A 19,572-nucleotide genomic window follows, 5' to 3' on the forward strand; every position below is an offset into this window, starting at 1 on the left:
GGTGATGCTGTTGTTACTGTTTATGTTTTTTTTTTTATGAGACAGGGTTTCTCCATGTAACTTTGGAGACTGTCCTGGAACTTTCTCTATAGACTAGACCAAGATGGCCCTGAACTCAGGAGATCTTTCTGCCTCTGCCTCGTGAGTGCTGGGATTAAAGGTGTGTGCCACTACAGCCTGACCCTAGATGCACAGTTTTAATCTTAAATTATGTACTCTTCCATGCCTTCCACCCAGAATAATAAATGTGTGAATGCATGTGTTACGATCATCATTTGCTGAAAATCATTCAGCCAATGCATTGAAAGAGATCCCAGTGGCAAACATCCCATAAATGGTAGAAACAACATTGCAAATGTAGGAAGACAACATCTGTTTTCAGTTTTGAATGTTCTGCGCCAGTGAAATAACTTCTTCCCTTGTAAAACTCTGCTGGGGCTTTCTGCAAGGAATCTTTCATTTCTTTCCTATACCAGGTTTTCCAGGCTGCTCAGTAAATACAGAGCAAAGCTTTTTTTTTTTTTTTTTTTTTGTTAGGGACAGGCAGATTGAGACATACACAGCACAGTAGACAGGCAAAAGGAATAGACATTCAGAGGACACTGGGAAAGAAATGGAGAATTCAAATTTGGGCTTGTTTTGGTCAAAGTAATACAAGAGAAAGTCAGTGTTTTCATTCATTAATGTGACATCTATGAATTTTGGTGCCTTCTTTAGGTTTCTTTATTATGTTAAAGAATATATTAAACAGGGCAGGGATTTCTTTATTAGTCATAGAATAGGATCAGCTTACTTTGGCAGACAGAAATGACTATATTTTCAAATTGTGTTTTCTTGGATTTCTCTGAATGCAAAAGGTTAAAAACCAAGGAGTATGGTGGTGTATGCCTTTAATTCCAGCCCCCCAGGAGACAGAGGTAGGCAGCCTTGTCTACACAGCAAGTTCCAGGACAGCCAGGGCTATAAAAATCCCCATCACAGCTGAAACCAAACCAGACCAAACCAAACCAAAACCATTACAAGCTAAATTTGTTGTGAGTACTTTTGGTAACAAAACGTTATAGGTCCCAGAGAAGTATCCATATTTATTTTTTTGTGTGGTATCATTCTCCCCCCCCCTTTTTTTTAAAATAGGCTTATTTATTCCTGAACTCTCAGCATTTCAGAGTGGAGACAAGAGGATTAGAAGTTATAGTCACACTCACATACATAGAGGTTGAAGCCAGTCTGGATTACACAACACCCTTTCTAAAAACATAACAACAAAAGCAAGTACACATACATAAATGGTTATCACTTTCTGGAATGTGATAGCAAGCTTTAGATCTAGGGGATTGAAGAACTGGGGATTTATTTCCCAGGTCGTCCCCTGCCGGCTTCCCTCAGCATCTGAGACAGGGTTCTCGGTGTATCCTCAGCTGTCCTGTAGTTTTCTCTGTAGATGAGGCTGGCCTCATACTTGGAGATCCACCTGCCTCTGCCTCCTGAGTGCTGGGATTAAAGTCGTGAGCCACCACCTGGCCCCCAGGTCTACTTCTACTGTAGGAAACATTAATATTCTGGGTTAAAGTGTGAGCTCCCCAAAAGTCACATGAACCTTAATTACCAGTGTTAGGTAGGGTTTGTGAAGGAAGGTCCATAGGGAGCTCTATCAAGAAAGAGGGGCTGTGCCCCATGTAAGGGGCACAGTAAAGCATCTTGTGGGTGAACCACAAGATGAGCCCTCAGCAGACTCGGAAGCTCCTCGCTTTAGCAAGGTCAAGAGTAAGTTTTGTTTTTATAGGCTATTGTAGTGGCATCCTTTCTGATGCTCCCTGGAACCCAAGTGAGCCCCAGGCAGCCCCTCCTCTACCTTAGTGGGTCATGTCTGCACCTGAAACCATGCCCAAGTAAATTACAAGTTCACTTTGGAGGCAAAATGCCACTACAAGGTTGTTTGTGGCACTTTATTGTAGCCCACTGGACTAAGAAAACTATCATCTTCTCAATATTTTCAAAGTCAGTAAGAAAATGACTTTTTATCAAACACTGAAAAATAAAACAGAGCAAATATAGTTCTTTAGAACAGAAGTGTTTTTCATTGGTTTGGAGACGGGTTGAACGGGAAGGACTAAAATAATGCAAGCCATTCTATATTTAGTAGGATTGTAGTTTGGGGCTTTCCCCAGACACTGACTGTGAAATGATGTACATGAGCTGCTGGAGCCACCACACAAGCAAATTCATCACACCTCAGACTCTATTGGGCTCCACAAATCATTGCTTAGGGCTATTGTATGACAAGGGTATTGTGATAAAGTGTGCAGCACAAGGCAGCCACCAATTGCGAGTGTTAGTATTCAGGCATCTGTACTGGCCTGTCCTTGGGGTTCTGACAGGATATGTAGTCCTCAGCTGCAGCCCTACTAAGAGCACCTCCTGGGCACATTCACTATGTTCCCTTTTAAAAGGACCCTGACCACCTGAAATCTTCTTCTTTGACTCTCTTCTCTCTTCTTCTGTCCCAAGAGGCTGATTCCCCTAACCTGCCCTTTTCCCATTTCCCATTCACTTTCCTCCACTCCAGCTCTGCAGAATGGCATCTTTCTTGAGAGCTCTGGTTTTTTTTTTTTTTTTTTTTTTTTTTAAATTACAACACTGAGGTTTGTAAAAATACATGACAACGTCAAGGCCATGCCTTTGTCAAATATGAGCCACCAGGAAGGTGAGATTAGTTTATACTTTGAATGCAATAAATTTTGTTAAATGCCTTACCAATTAAATTTCTTTCTTTCTTCCTTTCTTTTTTGTTCTTTTCTGGGGGGATGGAATGGAGTGCTTTGGCTGACTCTCAGGGAGCTCTTGCTGGTTTTGAATTCACTTTGTAGGGATGGCCTTGCACTCTTTCTAAAGATACTTTTTGAGGTTTTATTGTACTTTTGAGTGTTTGCCTGAATGTATGTCTGTATACCATATACATTCTGTGCCTATGGAGGTCAGAAGAGGTGTCAGATGCTCTGGGATTGGAGTTACACATGGCTGTGAGCAGCCATGTGGGTGAGGGGAATTGAACTCAGGTCGTGTGGAAGAGCAACCAGTGCTCTAAAGCACTAAGTTAAGTCATCTCTTCATCTGGCCTTGCTATACTTTTTTCCCCTTTTGAGACAGGGTTTCTCTCTAGCCCTGGGTGTCCTGAGCTTGATATGTACAGCAGGCTGCTCTTGAACTCTCAGAGGCCCACCTGCCACTGCTTCCACACTGGCCCTGAGCTTTCACCTCTTTAGTCTTGGAATTAGAGGCCTTCAGTACCACAGCAAGCTGTACAACTGAAATAACAAGGCTTCTGCTTGTGAACAGAGTGCAATGTCATATGCTATACTGTGGTATTTTCTGCTTAGTAATAAAGGTGAAGCCACCTGGTATGAAAAATGAAGTTATTACAGCAAGTGTTTATTACTCCCAGGACTAGGCTTGCTCCAAAAATTAATCAAGAATGCTAAGGACAAATGACCTGAAGGCTATACAAAGTCTAAAATCTTTAAATAAATCTAGATGATGAAATTAAAATTTGATCAATATAACAAATATCAAGATTTGAAAGGAACTTGGCACCCACAGCACCCAGCCTTCCTGGATTATAAATTAGTGGGAAAAAACGTGCACCATTAAGAAATGATAGGCAGAAAAAGCAAGACACGGGCAGGTGTAGATACAGAAAGTCTACAGATTACCTGTAGTTCAACACAGACCCCCCCCCGTTTATTATTAAAATACTTATTATTCCTCTTATTAAACATGGCCACGGGTACACACCTGTAATCTCAGTACTTGAAAGGCAGAGAGAAAAAAAAAAATAAAAAAGGCAAGTCCAACTTCTTTTCATTAGAAAAAGGCCTATTAAAAAAAAAAAATCCCACAGGGACTGAGATGAAAGGTAGAGAAATAAGAAAGCCAAATGTGTTCTAGCTATTTTTATTTTAAAACAGGTGGAGTGGAACACATATGTAATTTCTTCCAAGGTTGAGGCTTGACAAAGTGGATTTCAAATTTGAGGGCAACCTAAAGACCCTGTTAAAGGAAGCCGGTCCCTTCCTAATTTGTATTGTCATATGACTTTGGACTCCTGACCTGCTTAGCCCCGCGGAGCTGCTGGCATTGCAGGCAGGCACCAGCCTTGACTCACTTGGTAAGGCATTTTCATATGCTAACACTCCTGCCTGGAGTACGGGAAAGCTAACCCTGAAAGAGTGCTTTAACTCCAGGCAAGAGATGCGAAGATGGGACTAAGCGGCGTGACCCTCAGCTTCAGCAACAGAGGAATGGGAACCACACTTCTGGGCTTCAGCCCAGCGTCGTCCTTCAAACCAGCGCAGCAGCAACTTCCCCAGCCCGTTCTTTCTTTGCAAAGCTGCACAGGATCACGTTAGGGCAGCGACTGCTCTTTTCGCCGGGGACTTGATGGATGCAGGTGGTGCAGGCACCGGCACCCCGCGCTGTTCTCTTTTTGCCCGGGAAACGCAAGGACCGAGTCACCGCGACGGTCGGGAGGGAAACGCGAGTGGAAAAGAACCACGAAGTACGCAGATCCTCGGCCACGGCGGGTTCCGTGCCCCAGGCGGGCAGTCGTCCCCGCCCGGCCCCGCCCCCGGCCCGCCAGGCCCCGCCCCCGCCCCCGCCCCCGAGACCTCAGCGGCCGCACCCACCCAGACCGTGCGTCCCCCGACGCGGCGGGGACGCAAACGCCGGTCCGAATCTACGCCGCAAGCGGGACGCCAGCATTGCCAACCGAAAGCTCGGCTCGCGAGCGATCGGCGACGGCGCGCGGGCGGCTCGTCAAGTCTCGCGGTGTTTGGCCAGGGGGCGGGGCTGTCAGCGAGGGGGCGGAGTCCAGCCGGGCTGAGGGTGGGGGGCGTGCCCGGGCGTGTTGACTCCGCTCCGGCGTCTTTCTTCCGGGGTCGCCCCGCGCATGCGCAGCTCCCCGGCGGCGCTGGAAGCTGGGACGCTGCAGCCGCCCGGGTCGGTGGGTCGCGCGGGGTCGCGCGGGGTCGCGGGGTCGCGGGGTCGGGTGCGCCCTCCCGCGGGCGCTGGCGGTCGTGGTGCCCGCGCCGGCGGCTCTCCGTGCGGCGCTCCGCCCGCCCGCCCGCCGCTGCTTCGGCCTGCAGGGCTCCCCCTACGCACTTGGTGACGAGCGGCGGCGGCACTGCGCCCTGGGAGCCGGGCGCCCGCTGCATCTGCGGTAAGTGCGGTGCGCGGCCGCTGCCCGGCAGTGTGGACGCGGCAGGGAGGACCCGGAGAAGCGGGGCCAGCGGGTCTGCAGAGCCGAGGCGTCCCGCGCGTCCCTCTCCTTCTGAGTCGTGAAATCCTGAAGAATTTGGGCACGGAGGAGCAGCAATACAGGAGGAGCGTGCCCTGTTAGGAAAACAGAGTTGGTAAACAAAGAAAGCCCAAGACTCTTTCTTGCTTCTCTCAGTCTCCTGGTCCCCAACCATTAAGGATTTTGTCCGTAGGTGATGTGAGTGTTTACTGACAAAATTGGAATCGTATATAGGATGTCGATTTTTGGGGGGGGCTGCTAACAGTATATGGGTCCCTCCACTTGTTTTTTCAGACTATCTTTTATTTATTTTTGCTTTTCGAGGCAGGGTTTCAGGCTTTATTTTTAAATGTCACTATTGAACATGGGCTTCACACTTTCAGGAGCAGCTCACTTAAAAGCTGATGGTGTATTCTGTGATTTGAGACATTGTCATGTAGCTCAGGCTGACCCAGGACCGCCTGGGTAGGGGAAACTGACCTTGAACTCCTGGCTTCTCCTGCCCCCTAGGTGCTGGGATCAAAGGAGCTTGCTGTGCCTGGTCTACAAGCCAGTATTTTGCAACTTAATATGTGGACACTTTCACAATATCTAAGGCCGCATGTTATATGAAGCAGGTCGAATAGCGTTTACATAGAGCTCAGTCAGAGTTGGCATGAGAGGGAATGACTGCCTAAAGAATATTACACATTTCACTTTTCATTGCGTGTTTTAAAACTTTAATACCATATGGCAGCATTTCATTCTTTAAAATTCAGGCGGTTACTTTTCATGGAGTAGTATGGTAGCAAATCAGTGCCTAGAAGTTTGTACTCGAATAAGAAAAAAAAAAAAAAAAAAGAAAGAAAGAAAATCAGGGATTAGATATTTTGCTAGGTGAGTCCTAAGGAGAGGCGTGTGCATTGGTACAGCACAACTTGCTAAAAATGAGACTGAAACATAGCAGGTCTATACTGAAACTAACTTTATTTATTAACGATTTATTATTGTGCTGCTGTTGATAGCAGTCACAGGCAACCCTCTTGTTCTAAACAGGCCCCTCCTTCAGTCACAGACTTAACTGTGAGCATTTTATGTAGGAAATGGGCTTAAAAGACACTCTGCTATAGCGTCTTCGTGGTTTTTGGCAGCTACATGCTGGTACTGTTTTTCACGAAGGCCTCAGCACCTCTGTGGTTGGTTCGCACAAGCCCCGAGCACCTGTCTGTCCTCTCTGAAGTGAATGTGTTGAGTGCTAGAACTGCATTTTTGACCCTGCCTTGTCCTGATTGGAAGCCACCTTATCAAAAATGTCTAAAGCAATATGTGTAGGAAGCTATCGTGGTGGTGTTCTAGATGAGGTTTCTTGTGGTTTGATATTAAAATAGTGGCGCTCTGTAAGTTGACAAGAATACAAAGTAGAAGTTAAGATTAAAATTTGCTCCTTTCATGAGTGTCTTATGGTATATTAACCTTTTCATTTATGGCAGGTGCCACTACTGTAGTTTAAGGAAATATGACCAATAGTAAGATGTAAATAAAGTATGGTCATTATTTATTTGAGGAGAAACCTTTGTGTAGTAAAACCTCAGCTGTTCTTGCCTGTTATGGATAACTACTGAAGTATTTGCCATCTATTGTCTCTTGGACAGTCTGTATAGGCTATGTCTCGTATTTGTGGGGCACAACATTATTTCAGGCTAGGAAAATATTTTTAATAGAATACAAGGTCTATTCACTTTTAGTTATTGAAGCAGGGAGGATCAGGAAATGTGCTGAGTGTGTATGTTTATAAATTAAGAGCAATGTCAGGAGTTGGAGCTGAGTAGTTTCCTGGCATGCCTGCGGCCCTCCATAATTCCTGGTACCCAAAACGCAGCAGTCCTATGGTTGATGGGAAGCTTGCCTTCTCGTTTAACCTGAAAATTCTTTTGAGGGCATATTCACATGAGTAGTCAGAAATAAATCAACTCCGGTTTGGATCTTGTTTTTTTTTTTTTTGGTATTGTTTTTTCCAGACAGGGTTTCCCTGTATTGCTTTGGATCCTGTCCTGGAACTGTCTTTGTAGACCAGGCTGGCCTGAAACTCACTGAGATCTCTCTGCCTCTGCCTCTGCCTCCTGAGTGCCATTGTTACTCAGCATCACTCTCTTTTTAATTAAAAGCACAAGGGATTATATCTTTGATTATTAATCTTCTTTCTTTGTGTTGTTTGTGTATGTGTGTGGTTTTTTTGTTTGTTTGGTTTTGTTTTGGTCAGGTAAAAGAACTCAAAATTTATTACATACCAAAAAATGTGAGAACCCTAAGATCCCACTTACGGGGTTTAAGGACAGCCATTTCATCAGGAGTTGGCCCTCCAGAGTTGGGATTTAAGGAAGAAGCCAGAATGGGGAGAGGGGGCGTGAAATTGAGAATTGGTGATGAGTAAACAAAAGGAGAAAAAGATTTTTAAAAAGATTCCTTAGAATCAGGTATGTGGGCGCAGAAGGATGTGAAGTTACAGTTCCCTTAGCTTTGTGATAGTGAGTAATGTCTAATTATAAACACTCTTTATTAGTTGTGTCCTGCGGGGGAACTGGATTAGAATATAATTGGAAGTTACACTCATTTGAAGAGCTGTCCCCCTGCTCTGAGCCAGCGCCCCAAATGCCCCTGCCTGTCTTGAGTACCCTTGAGTTTGCTTCTGGCTTTTGTAGCTGTGCCTGCCCCTGTCTCTTTTCCATTGCTAGCTCATTTCCTTTAAGCTTGACATTGCTGCTGCTTTTCTCTCTGGTTAATTCTTACTGGCTGCCATTCTACTACGTCGGATTGCTATACCTCTCTCATTTCTTTATTTTAGTAACCTTAACATTTTCCAATCATGTAGGCCCCAAATCAAAAGGTCACCCTAGATTTTTCACTGTTATTCTCAATCGTCGTTTCTGTTACCATGCCTTCCATGTACACAGTAAAATACCTCTAATCTAGGTTTTGCTTTTCATCCTGCTTTCTGGTATCATTGTCCTAAAAAGCCCGGCTCCTGTTCTTTGCCAGGTGACAAATGAAAACCCAAAACGTGTGTGTGTGCGCGTGTGTGTGAGTGTGTGAGTGGTGTGCACGCGTGCGTGTGTCTGCATGTCTGCCACCAGTGAGTGCGTTTTTTCTCATTTGGTCCTTGTGATATATGTTAGGGGTGTGTGTGTATGTTTGTATGTGTGTGTCTGCCTGCCACCGGCCAGTGGTTTATTCTCATTTGGTCCTTGTGGTGATGGATGTTAGGAGCAGCTGTTACGAGGAGGGGCTGGGATTGATGCTGCAGGCACCATTCATTCCTCTTCCTAGTCTCTTAAAAGGCCCCAGTGCTTTTTCAAAACTTAACGTGTATAGTAACAGGTGTTAGCATTGCCCCCCACCACATGCACACATATGTAAACTTCAGTTACTTTTCTCCCTCTCGTGCATTGCTCATTTCTTGGGATCTTTTTAACGATGTTTAAAAATAAGTCCTGTGTAAAGACAAGCTCTGAGCCTGTTCTCAGTGGGTAAGGTGGTGGGTTCTGCTTGTTCAGATCTGGATGATGTGATGTGGTTTCCTTCCCACGCTGGGCACCGGGATTGGATGGTGAAGTTCTTGCAGAGAGCTTCACGACTTATAAGAAGTGTTTCCTTTTAGCTGCCATGCCCCCCTTCAAGTATAAGAAGTGTTTCCTGTTAGTTGCCACCACGCCCCTCTTCAAGTATAAGAAGTGTTTCCTTTTAGCTGCCACATTTTTGTTTCTGTTTCATTTATGTTTCTGTTTCATTCCCTGACAGCTTACACACCACACACATTACAGAATAACTAGAGTTTTATGTGTCAGGTTACTAAGAAATGATAAGTCCGTTATATATAAATCAACTTATTTACATAATTGGTCTTTGGAGCTGTATCTAAGTTTGTAAGCCATCACCTAGTGAACAGAAGTGCTCTCATGAGCACAGTTTCTTCTGTGTGTATGTGGAAAAAATGGAGCAAGATCATGTGTGTTCTGTTTAACAGTGAGCAATGCACAAATGAGACCCTCTCTCAACCCCACCGACTCAAAGAGAGGTAGGAGTCCGTTGCGTCCACGTAACAGGATAGGCTAGCAAGAGAAACGTGTGGTGCATGAGTTTACTTAGATGATGCTGTGACACAGGAGGTGTGAACATTCGGAGGCCGAGAAACTAATTTAATAGTTAGGTTTGGAGAACCTATAGCCCTGTAGAAGTGTAATTAGACAAGAGGTGTGATCAGGTGTGGGGATGGAGGGTGAAATGGCAAGCAGACTTGTCTGTGAAGATTCTTCTCGGCTTCTGTGTGTCTTCCCCTTGCACAGGTCAGCGTGCTTGAATGCAGTTGATTGGATCTTTCAGAAAAGGTCGGTCAGAATTTCTTCATCACAGGCTCTGTGATCAGAGGACAGAAGAGGAGTAAGATAAAATGTCCAGATTTTATGGCCACTTTTGGGGGTGGGAACTGTAATTTGTGTAACCTCCTTTAGGGAGGAAGAATGATACTTCTGTGGGCAGGGGGATTAAGGGTGGGCACTCTGCGGGCCTGCTCCTGAGTGAGGCCTTTCCAGTATCAGAGTAGTCCTGGTGCTGACGCCCCATGCTTTGGGGTACTGTGTGTTTGAACCAGAGCAGAGGTTTCTTGTTTCCTTTTCTGTCCTGATGGCTCGAGGCTGGTGAGTGAAGAGTCTGGGATCATGTGTCTGTAAGAAATGAGAGAATGAGATGGTAAGAGCTTGCATGCCAGTTTTTCCACCCTGAATGTATTTAGTAGTTCAGTGTTTAGACGTACTTAACACCTAGAAACCAGTTACAACATGTATGTGCTGTAAGCATGCTCTGTCCCCAATGTGGTAGTGATCGGGACCGTAAGAAGTGCCTGATGGTAGGGAGGTCTTTAGGTTAGTGGGGTTCAGGCCCTGGGAAGGCATTAACATGCTGCTCAGGTGGTTTCTGGGTAATTCTCAGAAGAGGTAGTTCTAGCAAGAGACAGTTCAAAGAGTGAGCCTAACTGCCTGGCTCTCCAGCTTCCTGTTTGGGGTGTGTCTGCTGGCTCCCTTCATTGCCACCCACTACCACGTGCTCCAAGCAAGAGAGCTGTTTGAAAACGTTGAAAGTGTGCAGGGAATAAGTTTCGTTCTGATATCTTGATGAAAAACTGACAAATGCAGTGCATTGTGGTATATTTAACTGAAACCTGTTAGGGAACAAAGATTTCCCAGTAGTATCATCAACAAGAAAATGCCATGGGCTCTAGGAACCATGTCATCTTTTTTGTTTGTTTTGTTTTTCAAGACAGGGTTTCTCTGTGTAGCCCTGGCTGTCCTGGAACTCACTCTGTAGACCAGGCTGGCCTTGAACTCAGAGACCCCCTGCCTCTGCCTCCTGAGTGCTGGGATTAAAGGCGTGCACCATCACAGCCCAGCTCCACACGGCCTTCTGTATGTGATCATCATCAGTGATATAATTGTAAAGTTACTACGTATGCAAATGAGAGATTTAAACTACTGAAGGAAGTGAAGTTAGAGTTTCTCTTTCAGTAGGTCTTTCTCTGCTCATGGGTTGCTAGAGTCATTGCTCCGGCTCTGATGTACAAACAAGAAATTTGTGCACCTTAAGAATATGAAAAGCAAAGAACTTTCTGCACAAACACAAGGTGACTTTAGATTCTCCGGGCCCATCCTCAGGACCTGTGTGAACACCCAGGGCAGTAGTAGCATGCCTGTAATTTAGCACTGGGGAGGAGATGGGAGGGTGCCAGGGGCTCGCTGGCTGCCCATGTAGCTGAACTGGTCAGCACCAGGTTCAGTGAGAGGCCCTTTCTCAGCAGGATGGATTGACGAGACACTCCAGATTTACCTCTGGCCATCTTATTCATGCATGTGCAGGGAGCCCTCCACATACATGTTCATAAACAGTTGCACATACACATGTGCACCACACACTCTGAAGCACACGTCACGGGAGTGAAGAACAGTGAGCGCCTGTGTCTTACCGACAAATGATAGAAATGGAGTCAGCAGTTCTAGTGCTTCGGAGATAAGAGTGGGAGGGTTCAGAGCTCAAGGTCACCATCTCAAAAGTGTGCAAGGAGTCTGAGCAGCCCAAACAAGTGGCTACTCCAAAGGGAGATGGTGAGCAGCCTTTCATTCCTTCAGACTTTATAATTATGCAAATCACAGCAGCTTCTTAGATTCTGAATCTGCTCTGTCAGGTAATGCCAAGAATGTAAGTTTTCTCAAGCTACAGATTTGTACATATTTATCCATACATATTTTTATACATAGTAGTTTGATTTATTGAATAAGAATTATGGGATATTTTCTGAATTTTTTCAATAAATAGGAATTTTAAAGTTTTTCTGGTAGATATACAAAATTAGCTTTTTAATTTTTTTTAAAGAGATTTAATTATTCATAAATTATTCATTTATAAGTGTTCTGCCTGCACGTATGCCTGCAGGCCAGAAGAGGGCACCAGATCTCATTACAGATGATTGTGAGCCATCATGTGCATCATGTGGTTGCTGGGAATTGAACTCCCGACCTCTGGAAGAGCAGCCAGTGCTCTTAACTCCAGCCCTAACCTGTTTTGTTTTGTTTCTTTTTTTTTTTTTTGAGACAATGTATCAGATATCTCAGGCTGGCTTCAAACTCCTCATGTCACAGAGAATGACCTGGAAGTTGTGATTTTCCCTCTTCCCTCTGTTTCCTGGTGTGTTGGGTTACCTGAGCCCCTCCACCACTTACACAGTGTTGGGGACTGAACTCCGGGTTCATTCCTGGTATTTGATCTATCTCCCAGCTCATAACAATTAGTTTGTAAAAGTTTGTTAATATGCCCTTTTGTTTTAGAGTGCTGTGAATGTGTCTAGATTTGGTCCCTATGGTTTGTGGCTTGTTTGTTTGTTTAAGATGTGGTTTATTTGTGCCCACACACTTTGAACCTCCATTCTTTCATTCCCTCTTTTGATACAGGGTCCCAATGAAGTTCTTGCAGGTCTGGAACTCCCTTGGGCTGGCTTCACCTTCACAGAAATCACCCGCCTCAGCCTCTGTTGCTGGGATCAAAGGCAGACACCACTATGCCTGGCTTCTTTGCTTTTCTTATAATCACTTATTCTCTATTAGACATTGTAAATAACATAGTAAGTCAAAGGGCATTTGTTTGGTGTTGTTTCCACATAGTAGCTGGTTGGGAGTCTTTGAAGAGATATTAGAAAGTATAAAGTCACAGATGATTGGAGCAGTGTTACTGTCTGGGGGTGGCATGCCAGGTAATTGTGAGGGACCTCTGCTAATGAACAGCTCAGCTTGACATTTAGCTTCCATTTAAGACAGGTGGATGTGATGCTAGAACTATGGAAAGCGAGCACTCAAATATTTTTTGATGTGGAACTTTGTGCATGAAGAATGGTACTTTTCAGAGTCCAGGCTGTGCTGAGGCCTTCAACTGACATCAGGGAAATTTCTGCACAGGCATTATTGTCAGCCACTTGGTGGCTTAGGTGTTGCCTGTGGAACCATAGGTAGATGGATCACTCAGTGCTTTGCTGTCATTGCCAGTAGGTATCTGTGTCTTGCCATAAGTTTAGTAGAAGGAAATATTTAGAAATCCCTTAGCTCTGAAAACTGGTTTATGATATTTGGCAGGACAGCTGATTTTATTCCTGTGACCCCGGTACTTTCAGTTTTCCTATTCTCTCTCTCTCTCTCTCTCTCTCTCTCTCTCTCTCTCTCTCTCTCTGTGTGTGTGTGTGTGTGTGTGTGTGTGTGTGTAGTCTAAGCTTGCAACCCTCGGCTTGCAACTCAAGTGCTGCGGTTGCAGGTGTGTGCCACTATACTCAGCTCATCCTTGTGTCCTTGACTACATTGCATGTATGTCTGCATGCATGCATGTTTTGGGCTTTTGAGGCAGTCACGTAGCCCAGGCTGGCATTGACAGACCGTGAGGCTGAGCATGATTTTCCCTGCTCACGTCCTTGCTTCCACCTCTTGAGGGCTGTGGGTACTGGCGTGCTTTGTGTGGTAGAAGGGTTTCTCTCAGGTCCTCAGGCCAGCTAGGAGAGTAGCCCACCAGCTGACTGCATACATCCCAACCCTGCGGCCGATTTAAAAGTCTTTAGTTAGTTTTCGTAGTCAGACATAAGAGCAAAGTTTAGAAGACAAAAGTAATCAGGATTTTAGTGTGAAAAGCATGCAGTAGCTTCTGATGGTTTAACGTGCATTGTAAATCCTATCCTAAAAGAGTTACTTTCAAGTGCTTCTAAACCATTTTAATGGGATTGATTTTTTTTCTTTCTTGTAAATAGAGTGATTTGATCTCATTCTTTAGTGAGCCGGAGAAATTAAAACTGCAGAAACATTTCCACAGTGGTTTACACATATCTGTGTAGGAAAGTTGTCTTGACTCTTATAAAGGGACAGTAAAATCGCTGTGCTTCTGTAGCTGAAATGCCTCATTACTTAAAATGAGAAAGAAGCTTGTTTTTTTTTTTTCTGTTAAGAACTTGTGTTACCTGTATTTAGTAATCACTGGTTTTATTATATCACAAAAGCACTTAACAAAGTAAATGTAATTGGCATTAGTTAAATGTACACACACACACACACACACACACACACACACAGCACACAGAGTATAATGGAAATAGCCTCAGGAAAAATGACAGTTTCTTTGTGAGTGGCAATTCTCAGAGTTAAGGCCCTGATTCTTCTGGTATTGTTTCCCTGGTGACACTGATCTTCTCTAGGGAGACGTCTGACTGCAACAACTACAACTACAATATGGCGTTAAAGCTCCTAAGTTCTTGGTAGTTATTAAGGCAGTGATAGAAAACTATTGTTACTAAGTATATTATAAACATTTCATTCCTTAGGAAACTGGTCCAGGATGCTTTAAATTGTGAGAACTTTAAGATTATCTTTAAAATTGTTTCAGTTATAACCTAGCAAAAATTGTTATGGGTAGTAATGGAGACTTTTTATCAAAACTAGTGGGAATAATTTCAGAGAACAGATGGTATCCACCTTCCCCGTGTATTAATCTAGAAATTTACTAACTGTATTGGAATATTTGTCCAAATAGAAGCCAGAAGAAGTTGTTACTCTTCCCTGAGGCCTTCTAGACCAGCAATTCTCAGCCTCCCTAACACTGAGACCATGTAACACAGTGGTCCTCAGCCTCCCTAACACTGTGACCCTGTAACACAGTGGTCCTCAGCCTCCCTAACACTGTGACCCTGTAACACAGTGGTCCTCAGCCTCCCTAACCCTGTGATCCTGTAACACAGTGGACCTCAGCCTCCCTAACACTGTGATCCTGTAACACAGTGGTCCTCAGCCTCCCTAACACTGTGATCCTGTAACATAATGGTCCTCAGCCTCCCTAACACTGTGATCCTGTAACACAGTGGTCCTCAGCCTCCCTAACACTGTGATCCTGTAACACAGTGGTCCTCAGCCTCCCTAACACTGCCACTCTACTATAAAGTTCCTTGTGTTGTTGTGAGTCCCAAGCATAAAGTTATTTTGTTGCTACTTCATAACTGTAACTTTGGTACTGTTATGAATCATAATGTAAATATTTTTGAAGATAGAGGTTTGCCAAAGGGGTTGAACCTCACATTATCCCAGACTGTGTTGGAGGTTGAAAAAAAACAAAACAAAACAAAACAAAACAAACAAACAAAAAAAAAACAACAGCAACAGCAACAAAAACCCCTACCAACTAACTAAACAAACAAACAAAAAAACAACAAAAACCCACAGCTGCTTAAATTGGCTTTCTTATAGATGGAAGTCACAATTAATGAGAATTTCCTTTAAGGATTTATCCCAATTTGGAGGAAAAAGTTTGTACTGGAAGAAATTGCACACATTCACTGTTCTTACAGGAAAACCTATCTTGTGAGCTGTAGGCACGTACTAACACATTTCTACCCTGGACCACCCATCTTTAAGACAGGATAACTAGTTTGCAGCAATGATGTTGGAGATCACAAGTTACTAAAAGGTATCCTTATCTTTTTAAGTTGCAGTTTCTGTCTGTAACCTTGGCAATGGGAGAGCGAACAGGAAGAGTTTGAAAGTGTGAGGCCAGCCCAGGCTACACACTGCTTTTAGGGATCTAGGCTCCAAAACAGAACCTACTTTAGAAAGAAAAAAAAAAAAAAAAAAAAAAACACCCCAAACTCCATGGTTCCTCTAAAGCTAACAGTGATTTCTCACCGAGAACAAAGAGAGCCCACCCCTTGTGTGATCTAGACTTTCTGGCACTTCGCACAACTCCAGGGAGTTGTTTTTCTGTTCTTTTTGTCTGTCAAGACGATATGTCACAAGAAACTTCTCTTGTGGATGTTACTGTTGTTCACGATTGGCATTTGTGTCAAGAATTTAAGATTGCTAAAGTCCCTGTTCCTTTACTGCTTTGAGATGTCTATCTTGATCCTTCCTGTTGTTATTGTTTTATTTATCCTTATGCATTTGTGTTAATGATTATGGAGGTTTGTAGAGGAGACAAAGGCAGCAGAAAAATCATGTACTTCAGTGAGCACTGTTGTAGCTGACTGTCACTTGATGAGAAAGAGCCCTAAGTTACCTTTTCTAGAATCTGTCAGTGCTTTCTGAGTAAGAGCTCCCTGACTCAGTGGGTGGCTGCTGTTCTAGTACCCGTAGTTACTCTGGGCACCTGCCTTTCCAAGATCAGAATAGACAGGTCTTTTAGGATGGAAGCTGGTAACAGGTGTTTAGAACTCTGCCAGGATTTGAGACAAACCCTGAGTTTAATAAGCTCAAACACTGCCCCCCATAATTATCATGCTGGTTTTCGGATTCTGTTCCTCTGGCTCCAAACAAGGAGGAGAAATCATAACAGTTTGATCAAAGAATATTGGCAGAGTTTATTTTAAGGGATTGGCTAAAATGAGAGTGCCTAGGGGTGGGGTATTCACTTGAGGTGGACACAGGAGGATAGGAGCACAAGGCAATCCTTGCCAGTGTAGAGCTGGAGCTGTCCGAGATCGTATGGAACTCAGTCCAGGTGGGTGGGACAGAAAGGAGAGATCGACGCTGGGCAGCCATAACCATTCCTTGAGAGCCATGTTGCTGTGCAGCCCAGGCTGGCCTCATACTCCTGTCAATCCTCTGAATGGCAAGCAGGTGCAGCCTTACCCGGCTCAAATTTACCACAAATTGGGGGTTTTGGTTGAGCCCCAAGAGAGAAGCTGATGAAGGGACTGAGCTCCGGGCCTTGGAGACTGCTCTTGTCTGGATGAGCTGTGAGTAGAATTTGTCAGGAATTTACATGGGGTAGTAGCAGAAACAGTTGTTCATAGGCTAATTTGCTGAATACTTCCTCTACATACTTCACAGGGGAGGGTGCAGCCTCACAGGGCACGGTGCAGGGGGGAGGCTGTGGGCTTTGGAGCATTGTGGGAGCCTGATGTTTGAAACACCTGCCAAGTCTGCTGCCCTAACCAGGAAGCAAAGCCTTTTGCCTCCAGCAGTATTTCAGTGCTGTCTGCTAAACAATAACTTCTAGTTGCTATTCACGTAGGAAACAGTGTATTCTTCCTTTGTCTAACCCAGTGGTTCTGGACCTTCCTAATGCTGTGACCCCTTAATACAGTTCCTCAGGTTGTGGTGACTGTGATTTTGGTACTGTTATGAATCATAATGTGACTATCTTTGGAGATAGAGGTTTGTCAAAGGGGTCGAGACCCACAGGTTGAGAACCTCTCCTGTGATCCCCAGTTACCGAGAATGAGGTAGTACGGTCCTGTTCTAGGCTGTCCTTGAAACATGTCTCCGTAGCTTTTGTACATTTTCCTTTTGTAGACTTGTGCTAGATTGCTTTTGAGATAAAGGCCAGTTTCTCCTTTGCATTAGATTATTCCCATTTTTATCTACAGCTTATTTCCTGTTTGCCTCCTGTATACCCACATCCACATATGCATATGTAAAAATAGTCATAGTATTAGGACATAACTGTTTTTAAAGATTTATTATGTATACAGTGTTCTTTCTGCATGTGTCCTTGTCCGTCAGAAGAGGGCACCAGATCTCATTATAGATGGTTGTGAGCCTGGGAATTGAACTCAGGACCTCTGGAAGAGCAACCAGTGCTCTTAATCTCTAACCTATTGATCTGTCCAGCCTCAGGGAATTACTCTTTAATCTTTTACCCCACATCAAGGTGCTATACCCATCCTTGAGTTTTTAACAAAAGTTGTTTTGTTGTTTAATAAACAACAAACAAAAGCCCTCTCCAAACCACTTTTTGTGGCTTTTGACAGTGAATTGAAAAGAAAACCAAAATACTGTAGCCAGTTGGTGTTGTCAGTGTGATCTTGAATGAGTGGTTTTACCCAAAGAGAGAGAACACTATTACAGTAAGGCTTTTTTACATTTTATTTTATATGTGTATGGGTGTTTGCCTGTCTGTGTGTGCTTGGTGCCCATGAAGGCCAGAAGAGGGAGTCAGATCTCCTGGAACTGGAGTTACAGATGGTCGTGAGCCATCATGTAGGTGCTGGAAATCAAACCTGGGTCTTCTGGAAGAGCAGCCAGAGCTAATAACTTCTGAGCCCTCCCTTGGGTCCTAATCATATTTTGCCCTTTGTGATTATTCTTCTGGACTGCTTTTCAGAAACGTTATAAAGTATTCTATTTTGGCTTATACACACAGAGAAGTAAATGGGTTATAGCTTTGTGCTGCAGTTGATTTCAGAGTTCAGGAGAGCAGTTTCAAAATGTCAATAATAACTGCTTTTTGACATAGTCTCATTTTATTGCTGTTGTCACCATAATTGAACAACAAGCGCTTGTGTGCCATAAAAGCTCTTGTGACTTTAAGGCAGGTAGGTGAAAAGGAGGACTCAGAAGGTAGAGACGATAGGCTGCAGGCACTATGCTGGCCTGCTCCTGTCACCTGGCACTCAGTACCATGCACTGGCACTCAGTACCATGGCCAGCCCAGGTTGCGTAGCCTGCACACAGGTGCAAAGGAGCCCTTTAAAAAAAGACCCTGCCCACGCACACTCTTTCCCTATCTTCCCTCAGTTTTCCTGTCTCCCTCCTCTCTTCTGTCCTCTCTCTATCTCTGTGTCTCTTTACCTCTTTTCTCTTTCCTTCCCCCTCTTTCCCTTTCTAATAAAGCTCACTAAGCTCTGTCTACCTGGCGTATTTGTCCCCCCCCCCCCCTTGGTCATCCTATCCTGCCATGGAATCAGCCAAGGTTCTTCTTGCACTTTATCATAACATAGACTTTGCCCATCTTCGTTGTTTTTGAACACATTCTAAGCTTGTGCACTTTCCCGTAAGTTTTGTGTATTCTCTATGCTTAGAGTAATGCACAGAACTCCAGTATTGTTATTCTGTGACTTTCTTTTCTCTGTGTGTATCTCTGTGTACCTTTTGCTGGAAGTAATGTTCTACTTGTGAGCTGGAGGACACAGAACTGCTAATTCTTCTACCTGTATTGGGGTTCTTGCATCTCTACAGCAGTCTTTCGTTGCTCACATATAAACCCTGCAAGTTACTTACAACTTTAATTGTGTTGACATAGACACTGCTTTTGCTTCCAAGGAACAGTAGGGAATTTATTCTGAGCCAAATATGAGTGATAATGCCCCATAAATGTGGATTTGAACATTGTACTCCACTGTAGAATGACTGTACAATTTTGTATGAACTAAATATATTGGTGAGGGAAATTGGGCTTAGTAGATTGGGAGAATCTTACAGCATCCTTACTGTAAGCTAAGTAGATTGCTAAATTTAACAGTTCATTCAATGTTTTACACACTGTCAGAGCTTGATAGCTGCCTTAGAGTTTCTACGGCTGAGATGAAACACCATGGCCAAAAACAAGGGGGAGGAGGGTTTATTTTACTTAGTCTTTCATATAACAGCTTATCATCAGAAGCAGGAACTCAAGTAGGGTAGGAACTGGGAGGCTGAATCTGATGCAGAGACCATGGAGGGAGGGATGCTGCTTACAGGCTTGTTCCTTGTGGCTTGCTCAGATTACTTTCTGAGCCCAGGACCAGCAGCCCAAGGATGGAACCACCCACAATGGCCTGGACTCTCCCCTATCAATCACCAATTAAGAACATGCCCCAGAGCCTTGCTTGTGGACAATCAGAGAGGCATCTTCTCATTTAAGGTTTCTTCTTCCCAGGGTCTCTAGTTTGTATCATCTTGACAAAAAAGTAACCAGCCTATGCTTTGTATATACACTGCTGTAGTTTGTTCAGTAAGGTAACATTGTTATTAATACAGTGC

At 44.2% G+C, this 19,572-nt stretch overlaps 1 protein-coding gene and 1 long non-coding RNA gene across 2 annotated transcripts in view; one reads left to right on the plus strand and one right to left on the minus strand.

Annotated features, from left to right (window-relative positions):
* The first annotated feature begins 5,144 nt into the window (after positions 1-5,144).
* The window catches only part of Pcmtd1 (protein-L-isoaspartate (D-aspartate) O-methyltransferase domain containing 1), a 56,553-nt gene continuing 42,125 nt past the window's right edge, over positions 5,145-19,572 (plus strand). Inside the window, exon 1 of the mRNA XM_051197888.1 lies at positions 5,145-5,215. The gene's annotated coding sequence lies outside the window, so the exon portion shown is untranslated. The remainder of the gene's footprint in view (positions 5,216-19,572) is intronic.
* On the minus strand, positions 14,482-14,757 carry LOC127231947 (uncharacterized). The gene is made up of 2 exons (XR_007835315.1): positions 14,585-14,757; positions 14,482-14,544 (listed from the first exon to the last, which is right to left on the minus strand). It is a non-coding gene; the product is annotated as an uncharacterized LOC127231947 (long non-coding RNA).

The sequence above is a fragment of the Phodopus roborovskii genome, unplaced genomic scaffold (genome assembly GCF_943737965.1).
Source record: "Phodopus roborovskii unplaced genomic scaffold, PHOROB, whole genome shotgun sequence".
In the NCBI taxonomy this organism is placed as follows: Eukaryota; Metazoa; Chordata; class Mammalia; order Rodentia; family Cricetidae; genus Phodopus; species Phodopus roborovskii.